At 43.4% G+C, this 10,442-nt stretch overlaps 1 long non-coding RNA gene across 1 annotated transcript; it reads left to right on the forward strand.

Moving 5' to 3' along the window:
• Nucleotides 1-1,438: 1,438 nt before the first annotated feature.
• On the forward strand, nucleotides 1,439-10,185 carry LOC310844497. The gene is made up of 2 exons (XR_014564163.1): nucleotides 1,439-1,567; nucleotides 9,706-10,185. It is a non-coding gene; the product is annotated as an uncharacterized lncRNA (long non-coding RNA).
• Nucleotides 10,186-10,442: the final 257 nt, after the last annotated feature.

The following is a 10,442-nucleotide window of genomic DNA, read 5'->3' on the forward strand; positions in this document are numbered from 1 at the left end:
TTTGGCAAGGTTTTCTGACTCACAGTTGTTTAAGAAAAGCAACAGCAATAGAACTTTTCTCTCCAAAATCAGGCTGTTACAATGAAGAAAGCTAGGCAGGAATGGACTTCCGTATGAAAGCACTGTGATCTCAGTTCAATTCTGCTGCATAAAAGAAATTCCTAGGCCCAGAATGTGCTCACAGGAACTTTGTTTTTCTGTTCTAACTGTTTGTCTTCCAAACCCTAGCTCTGACTGTTAGATCTTAGTGTTCTACCCCTGCCATGGTGTTTTTTTAAAAAAATATAAAATAAATAAATAAACAATACATCACAAATTGCTGCAGAATATGGAGAAACAAATTTAAGACTGGGAAAATGAGAAACTAGGAGAATCAAAGCTCAGAGATCCTTCCATCCAGGGCTTTTTTTTTCCAGCTGGAACTCAGTTCCAGCACCTCTCAGGTGGGTGCTATTGCAATTATAAGAGAACAAGGGAGGTATTTGTGGTGAGTTCATGCACCTCCGTTTCTAGAAAAATAGCACTGCTTCCATCCTTCCATTAATGTCAGGAGCTTTTCACTTGGCTTGGAAGCTTGTGACATTGGCCCAAGGGCTCTGCAAAGTCCCTAGGCGAGCCCCAGATGAAATGTCTTCTAGCTCACTAGTCTAGATTCATCTGTGTCCATCCATTAGAAGGCAGGCGTGCATGTGCTTTCTTTGCAGAAGTGATTGCCAAATTAACTTAGAGTCTCTCTCCCCCCCCCCATAGATATAGGTTGTGTGTCTTTATCTGTTTGATAAAGCACTCACCTGAAGGAAGAATCCCTTGTCTTTGTTTCACAAACAAATGCAAAAAGCTGTGTGTGTATATTGCAAGGATGAACGTTAAATTGCCTAAAGGAGATAAGCAGAAAAGCTCCAAGTGGAACAAGGCAAACTCTTCATGATGTGATGCTTGTTTGAGCACCAAGTTCAAGTGAAGATGAAAGCCATGTGAGATGTTTGTATTGTAATGCTGAACTGCTCTCTCTCTCTCTCTCTCTCTCTCTCTCTCTCTCTCTCTCTCTCTCTCATCCCTTCAGATTTCATTTCCATCTCTCGCTCTCTCTCCCAAGAAACCCTTTCTGCCTCGTTGCTTTTAAAACACATCTCTCCCTTCCTCCAGATCACTCAGAGAGTCTATGCCTATTTTGCATGATCAAAAAGCATGCTTAATATGACCCTCCCACAAACCGTGACCCACAGCGAATAAAGAGGATATAACTCCAAATAATGGTTTCAGTGGTGGTGTTGATGGAGGGACAGGAATAACAGACCAGCTTTTCTCCCAATCTAATAGATAGGTGTGCATTTGGGTATGGGAGAAGGGGGGGGCACAGCCTGTAAGGAATGGAACTGAAAGACTTCATCAGTAAAGAAACAGATGATAGCATTTTGCTGCTCATCCATAGGGAAGAGGACATATGATGAAGCATTGCCTTGTGAAGGGCAAATCCAACAGGCAGCAGGATGAGAAGTCACAATGTGGTGAAATCAACATACATAAGCAGGCAGGAGTCAACGTGAACCCACTGCAAATAACTCTGGTGAGAAACACATTTATGCAATTGAACAAAAGAGTTATCTAGCAGTGTGTATTTATGACTTCACTGAACACAGATAGAGGACATGTGCATTAGAATGTCTGCACAGGGCTCCATTGCCTCTTACAAATTGCAAATTCAGTCTCTCCCCTGGTCCTTAAATGTTGCTTTCCAGCTCCATGGCTTTGCCAGGCCTCTTCCTGCTAGCCTGTTCCCAATGCCTCCCCGCTGCCTGCTTGGACTGCTTTCTCAGAACTGACCTTGACTTCTTGAATATTCATTTCTCTTATTCCTCAAGAGGGATGCAATGTTTTGAAATCAGAAAGTCCAGTATTGATGAGCTCAGAGCCCAAAGCAGGCCTGAGAGTTAGAACGAGGGGCACAGACTGTTTTGTTGTTTGCTTGTTCACCAGGGCCTAGATGCCAGAAACTTTCAAAACCATGGTCTATATCCAACATTAGTCATCATCTGTGTAGACCCATTGAAATCATGGCCCTAAGTTAGTCGTGTTCATTAATTTCAATGGATCTGCTCTGAGGATGACTGCTGTTGCATACAATCCCATTATTTGTAAGAAAATAAGAAAACAGTGACAATATGCTTATTTTGTGTAGGCTGATTTTCTTCTTCTAAATCCTATACTAAGGTTGTCCAGGCATGTCCTTCTACTTTTGTCCCTTACAGATTTTTCAATGCCCCTATCTACTATTATAGCATCACTTGTTCACTCACTGTCACGAATTGTCCTTGTCCTCATTAATGCATTGTTTGGTGCAGCCTCCATTTGATCATTCTTGGACCTCCTCAGGCAATTTAAGCCTGTCATCTGTCAGAATAGCATGTTTGTTCTTACTTACTCATACTGTTTTGCCTGTGACAGAACCATTTGATTTACTTTTAAGACATTACACAGGGTTTTTAAAATTTCCCACTTTTACATTTTGGTCCTCAAATGGATAGCCATGGTACCAACACAGGTATTGCCCTGAAGAAAGTTAGCCACCCCTGTTTTACATCATAAGCATTCATTGTTCCCAGTATTACATTACATCTGTTGGACTCTGACATCTTCAAAGCAGTTTTGCACAACTTGTCTACTGATGGGATAATGTCCCATTAAACTTTAATTAGTTTAATGTAAATGCCCAGTGCGCTTCCATCGTCACAAGTCCCACTACAGCAGAGTATTTCGCACAGCAGTTGAAGAAGGGCAGGAGAGGCAGTATCTTTTCAAAGAGGAGTCTTGGAGCATGCGGTTTGTAACTCAAAGATAAGGTTTATTTACAAAAAACAAAAAACAACCCTGGCGAAGAACCACACATCTCAGCAAACACGCCCAAAAAGGGGAGAAGGGAAGAACAAACACACAGGAGACTATTTATACAAACTCATGTTCCTGGAAGCCTAATGACCTCCAGTTGCTCAGTGATTAGAGCGTTTCTGCTACCTTTTAACCCTTTGATAGCAACACCCCCTCTCGCTCGTAACACTGAGCTGTACCAACCTTAATTCAAATTTAAACCTGAACAGAAACATTTATGAGATTGCGGACCCAAAGCTTTCGTAAAACCGTCTGCAAGGTTTTCTTGGCTTGGACAATACTTTAGTTCAATTAAACCTTGTTTTACACTTTGGCATACATTTTGATAACGGATATCCAAGTGTTTTGTGTGTGCCTTGAATTGACCTGATTTAGCTAGTTTAATACAAGGTTGATTGTCTTCCCACACTCTGATAGGTAGGGAACATTCTCCAAACAATTCTTGTACCAGTTGCTTATAAAATTCCAGTTCTCTACATACATCTGATAATGCATTGAACTCAGATTCAGTTGAACTTAAAGCTATAAGTGATTGCTTTCTTGATCTCCAACCAATTAGTGCATTTCCAAATTTTATCGCCATTCCTGACACTGATTTTCTATCTGGTCCAGCATCTGCCCAACTACTGTCGGCCCAACATTCAAGTTGTGTGCTGCCCTCTGCTGATAGTTTTAAGCGAAACCTTTTGGTAGTTTGGAGATACCTTAAAACTCTTTTTACTCCTTGCCAAGCATGCATTGATGGTTTTTCAGCTTGTCTACACAGCATGTTGACAGCATATGTTATATCGGGCTGAGTCCACTGTGCAATGTGGAGTAGACTGCCTATCGCTGACTGGTAAACCCCGGGATTACTGAACTCTGTCTGTTGCTCGGCTTGAGCATCCTTTATGTAACTTAACTCCATTGGTGTTTTAACACCAGCACAGTTGTCCATTTTAAACCTTTCCAGCAACTGCTGGATCTTAGCTTCTTGGCTGAGCCAATAGTTCCCATTTTCATCTTGCTGAATTTTAACTCCTAGATAAATAGATACATTGCCTAGTGATTTTATCTGAAACCTTTCTCCAAGCTTTGTGGCAAATTGTTGTGCAAGTTTATCATCCTTTCCACTGTATAATAAATCGTCAACAAATATCAAGACTGCTTCTTGTTCACATCCCGAGCCTTTTAGATAAAGACACGCATCTGCTGCGCTCTTTCTGAACCCCATGCTCTCTAGAGCATCGTTTAAGCAGGAATTCCAATTACGGGCGGACTGTTTCAACCCATAAATGGATTTGTGTAGGCGCCAGACCTGGTTTGGCTTGTCTCCTTCAAAACCCGGTGGTGGTGTCATATAGACTTCCTCCTGTAAGTCTGCATTTAAATAAGCCACATTGACATCAAAATGAAACAGCTTATTTCCCTTCTTAGCTGAAGAGGCTAAAAGCATTCTTAGTGACTCTGATCTTGAAGTAGGGGCATAGATTTGAGAATAGTGAACACCTTTGCGCTGCGAAAACCCTTTTGCAACTAGTCGGGCTTTATATTGCAACTCCTCAGTAGTTGTGGGCTTTAAACGATATACCCATCGACAACCTACAGCTTGTTGCCCTTTCGGAAGCTCTGTACTTGTAAACACACCGAGAGACTTCATTGAAGCCATCTCCTTTTCCATTGCTTCCTGCCACTTTACGGCTTCTGAGCTTGGAAGCTGTTGTACCTCCATATAGCTATCTGGCTCACACTGTGCCATATTTACGTATACACTTGTCACCTTAAACCGCTCTGGTGGCTTGCCCTTTGTGGCACGATTTGACCTGCGCAATTGTTCCTCTTGTGCCCCCTCTGACCGTTGGCTGTCAGAATCTGTCTCAGACTTTATACCTGGATGTGCCCCTAGGGATAAAGACCTCCGTTTAGATACCTCCCTTGGGCTTGGTGTTGCAGGCGACCTGCTTCGCTTTTGCTGTCTGCTAGGCCTACTGACTGGCGATGTTGGAACACTCCTAGATTCTGGCTTTTCTACCTTAGGAGAAGAACCTTGTGCCTGGTCAGAATCTGCATCTGAACCATGTGCACCATCCTCTTCTGGCTCACTACTCTCTGGACTTTCATTCTCAGCATAAATGCCTAAATCATCTCTCAAAATGTCAGGGTTAGCATGTAAGTGAGTCCATCCGGATTGCTCACAAAATTCAGCGCTCCTACTGAGGACCACTCTTGTAGTATCCCCATTTGGGTTCACGAATCTCCAAGATTTGGCGTGTGGTTCGTACCCACAAAAGGTGAGTTTCCTAGCCCTTGGACCTCCCTTTTTCCTTAACGCTTTTGGGATAAGTACATAGGCTGGACATCCAAACACCCGAAAGTAATTAATTTGGGGCTTCTTCCCATATAAAGCAAAATATGGGGTAGTGGCAATTACCGAATTATATACTCGGTTCAGAATATGAGTAGCCGCCTGCCAGGCTTCTGCCCAGTAACTTTGAGGGAGTTTAGCATCAAACAACATAGAGTTTGCCAACTCTTGCAGAACCCTGTTTTTACGTTCGGCCACGCCTCCTTCTTGGGGGGAATAAGGTGTAGACAGACAATGCTTAATTCCCTTTTTCTTAAAGAAATTCTGCAACACAGACCCGGTAAATTCTGACCCTCTGTCTGTCTGAAAAGCAAGTACTCTAGTACCGAATTCAAGTTCTACTGCATGAACCCAATTTTTAACTGTTTCTGCAGTATCTGCTTTTGTTTTGAGAGGAAAAAACCATGTAACCTTTGTTTTGTCATCCGAGAGACACAGTGCATACCTCGAACCTCCCATGCTAGCAACAGGCATTGGGCCACATAGGTCCATATGCACAAGTTGGAATACTTTGTCAGATTTCCTATCTGAACTGGGATAGCTGCATCTATGAACCTTCGCCCTTTTGCATGCAGTACAATCCAAATACTTAGTACATTTGTTCATTTTGCACCCTTCTGATAATTCAGGTTGCCTTTTAACATACTGAAAATTAATATGTCCCAGACGGCGGTGCCATAAATGGACACAAGAATTATGGGTAGGTGAGTTCACACAACCAGCATGAACCTGTTCAACTTCATCTGGACTTGTCTCAAAATAATATAACCCATCTCTGTATTCCACCTGCAAAAGAGATACGTTATTCTTTGAAATAGTGCAAACCCCATTTTCAAACACAGTTTTAAACCCATTTCTATCAAGTTCTGACACAGACAAAATGCACCCCTTCAATCCCTTTAGCACGTAGGCATCAATTTCTGTTTGCAAACATTTCAAGAACACTGTGCCTACGGTCTCTAAGGAACGTTTAGTTGAATCTGCCATTGTAACAACTTTAAGGGTTTGCAAATGTCTGCAATTCTGCAAACGGACACTAGATGGCGCCACCAGGTTGTGAGATGCACCACTGTCGATCAACCAGCGTAGATTGCTGCCTTGGCCACGCCCTTGCATCAACGCCATTACTGAAGCCATGTGCTGTGTGCTGTGGGAGTAGCCACGACCTCCTCCTCTTCTTCGACGTCCCCTGGAACTCCTTGTCTGGTAACTAGGGGTAACGGCCTTGGTGCTGTCTTGACCAGGTTCACGTGTGCAATTCCTAATTAAATGGGAAGGGGAACCACAGCGAAAACAGTGTCTAGCTGCAAAAGCATTTACTGTGTGCTCAAACTCAGCATCAACACTCTTAGGCACAGCATAACTCCCCTTTAAAGACAAACCTCTTTCTCTTTGCCTCTTATCCTGTTCATCTGCAAGCCGAGATGAAATGTATTCAAGGGTTAATTCAGTTGAAGGCATAGCTTCCAAAGTTAGAGCTAGAGTCTCATAGCTTTTATCAAGAGAAGACAACAATATGTATGACTGCTGCTCCATTGAGAAAGGAATGCCCAGCTGTCTTAGTTGATTAAAGGCAGACACCATTTTGGCAATATGTTCTTTCACACACGCTCCCGGTTGGAGACGTAAATCAAACAAACATCTTGTAGCATGGATCTTGGCCCCCGCAGTGTTTCTGGAATTTAGCCGCTGCAGAACCGTCCAGACCTCATGCGTGTTCTTTAACTCAGAAACATAAGGCATTTGCTCTGGTCCCACTGCCAAAACTAGTAGACCTTGGGCTTTCCTGTCACGTTTCTGTGAAGCTGCTGCTGTTGCTTTGTCTTCTGCAGACGCGTCTGCAGCTGCCTGTAAAGGCGGTGCTTCAGTACAACTCCACAACTCTTTTGCTTGCAACCAAACCCTCACTCTAGCCTTCCAATCTTGCCAATTTTTCCCATTGAGTCGCGTAAACGGGACAGAAAAACTTTCCTGGGACTCTGCCATCCTCCCTGGGGCTTAGGAACGATACTCACACACCTGTAGACCGTCTCCCAGCTGCTGAGGTGGCTCCTTGAAGAATAAGATGTCTTCCAGCGAGTACAAACTGCGCAGTGCCTGTTTAAAACTTTTCTAGGCACGTTGCAGGACTCAAGCTGCTTTGAAGGCTTTCGTTGTCGGCAACCGCTTCTGTCTTCGCTCCAGTCCTTGCATAAATCACTCTGAACTGCACTCCTTAGCTCCTTCTTGACGTACAAACATCCATAACCTGTCCCATTAAACTTTAATTAGTTTAATGTAAATGCCCAGTGCGCTTCCATCGTCACAAGTCCCACTACAGCAGAGTATTTCGCACAGCAGTTGAAGAAGGGCAGGAGAGGCAGTATCTTTTCAAAGAGGAGTCTTGGAGCATGCGGTTTGTAACTCAAAGATAAGGTTTATTTACAAAAAACAAAAAACAACCCTGGCGAAGAACCACACATCTCAGCAAACACGCCCAAAAAGGGGAGAAGGGGAAGAACAAACACACAGGAGACTATTTATACAAACTCATGTTCCTGGAAGCCTAATGACCTCCAGCTGCTCAGTGATTAGAGCGTTTCTGCTACCTTTTAACCCTTTGATAGCAACAGATAACTCTCCTCAGCTGGGTTTGGAACAGAACCAGCATTTTGAGTATGATTGGAGGAAGCTAAAAAAAAAAGTGAGTTTTCAAGAGTTCTTTATAGGCTTGTCATCTTTGCACCCATGCTTGCACAAATAAGGAGTATTTCTCAAGAAGCTACGAGATACCAATGGATTGTGGTTAACATCACATGTTCTCAGCTTCAAACACCAATGTCAAGAGCATGCTGGAGACAGAGTCAGCAGTAGTGTGCACACAGCCTACATTAGGGATTTTTCCTTTTCCTTTTTTAAGCATTCATGAAAATTCATCAGCATTTTTATGCAAATTTCACCCAATATACATATTTTTGCGTGCATTTCCTCCTTAATATACCGTATTTTTCGCCCCATAGGATGCACTTTTTCCCCTCCAAAAATGAAGGGGAAATGTGTGTGCATCCTATGGGTGAATGCAGGCTTTTGCTGAAGCCTGGAGAGCGAGAGGGGACGGTGCGCACTGACCCCTCTCGCTCTCCAGCCTTCAGCATGCAGGCAGCTCTCCGCAAGGCATGGGAGCCCAGTGCCGGGCTCCCACGGCTTGCGAAGAGTTGCCTGCATGCCAAAGGCTGGGCGCACTGAGCTCAGCACGCCCAGGCTTTGCACAGCTCTCTGCAAGGCATGGGAGCCCGGCGCCGGGCTCCCACGGCTTGCGGAGAGTTGCCTGTTCTGGGGGCTGGGGTCGGGGGAAGCTTGGGCTTCCCCCGCCCCAGCCCCGCGTCTGGGGGGGAAATAATGTTTTTTCCTTTATTTCCCCCCCAAAAAACTAGGTGCGCCTTAAGGGACGGTGCGTCCTATAGGGCGAAAAATATGGTGATGCTTTTTTACATGTGATTTTTCATTAATAAGTGCATTTTTATGCACACTATACCCTAGTATATGCATTTTTCTCCACAATACTTGGCTGGAGAATCAAACTATGAAATTCCAAGGAGGATTTCAAAAGTGGCTGTGTTTTGCTGTGCAGAGGAAAGCTGCCTTTAAATGTAAACTGAATCAAACTTCTCCCCCATTACTAGAAGAATCCCTCAGAGGGCTTCACTCTCCTGGACTTATACCCTCCATCATAATGACCATTGTTCTAGTAAGAAATAAGCAACAGGCAATGTTTGTTGGGCATATTTAGAATGTTCTTCAATAGTTTTGCCTGCTCCACACCTCCAAATATATTCAGCCAGTCATAATAACTAAGCACTGGCTCCTCTGTATCTTGTTTATAGCCATTTTACCTCACAACACAGGGTGTCAGGGAAAATGCAAGCCTTTTAAGCCCTTTTAAGAGGGGTGGGGGTGATTGCAGCCAGTGGAAGGCTGCAGGCAATTCGGTTTTCATTTCTGAAATCTTGACTGGGGAATTGGAGTTATTAGCTTAAAAATAAGAGGTATTGAATGCTTCTAGTGAGTGTAATTGCCATCTTGGAAGAACCTGCCAGGGGTAGCTTGGTATCACTCACCCTAGTAAATGGTGCTGAAACCATTCCATTGAGTCAAGGAAATAGAGAAATGGATATAGAAATAGCTCTCATGGTGGCTTTCTGTTGTGCCAGGGATAATGGAAGGGTCATCCCAAGCGCCCAAGAAGCAGAAGGAGTGAAAGGCATTAAGCTTCACATCTAGAGCAAAGAAATAGTCAAGTGGGCCGGTGTATAGCTATATACATGGGGTGATAGTGCACTAAGCGGGACCACAGCACTGCAGAGAAAATTTAGCAGTGACCTCTGAACGCCCCAGAGAGGTTGTCAAATGAAATGACAGCCATGGATGGCTTTCACAAAGGACGGAGCGCAGTTCTTTTATTCCCTTTCATCCCAAGAATTATCTGCTTCTTGCAGAAAGAAGAGTGAGAGAAAGATACTGCTTTTGTGCTAATCGGCTGAAGTGAGTTACCGCTCTCTACATCCATTCAGCAAAGCTCCATCTCCTGCATCGGTATGAGCAGATACCACTGAAATATTGGGGATTGTCTATGTGTGGACCTGTGAATGCCGCTGGACTCACTGCTGGTATATTTAGAGATCTTTGGGCATGTTAGAGTCCCCCCAAAATTGTATCCAGTTTCTTTATTAATTGGAAAAGCTTGCAAATACCAGATAGGCTTAGGATTTAAATATGTAATGCGATGAATTAATACATTTGAATGCCGAATGGGAAAGAAACAAAGATGTTAAGTGATTAAGTTAATTTTATGAGAATATTGGTTTTGGAAAACCGTTAAAATGATATACACTGAAATTCAACCAGGGGGATACAAGGAAGTCACTTAACAATGTTACTAAGATGGGTTTAAATAAGGTTATGATTTATGTTTGTTTGTTTATTTGTTCATTTGTGGAAAATCAATTAAAAAAATGGGGATTGTATCCAGTGTGTGTGCATGTGTGCGTGCACAGGGAAATTTTCATGTGTCAGAGCTTCTTCTCTAGTTCACTGTGGCAAGATTCACAGTGCCTTGAAGGATGACCAAAGAACAGACACTATGTATGGCAGACACCTCCGGTACCAGGAGAAGATGAACTAAGGACCCTTGCCACATAGTCAACACTGGGTTTTTGTTTGCTGCTTTTTTGGC

The sequence above is a fragment of the Podarcis gaigeae genome (genome assembly GCF_964106915.1).
Source record: "Podarcis gaigeae genome assembly, chromosome: 5".
NCBI classification, from domain to species: domain Eukaryota; kingdom Metazoa; phylum Chordata; class Lepidosauria; order Squamata; family Lacertidae; genus Podarcis; species Podarcis gaigeae.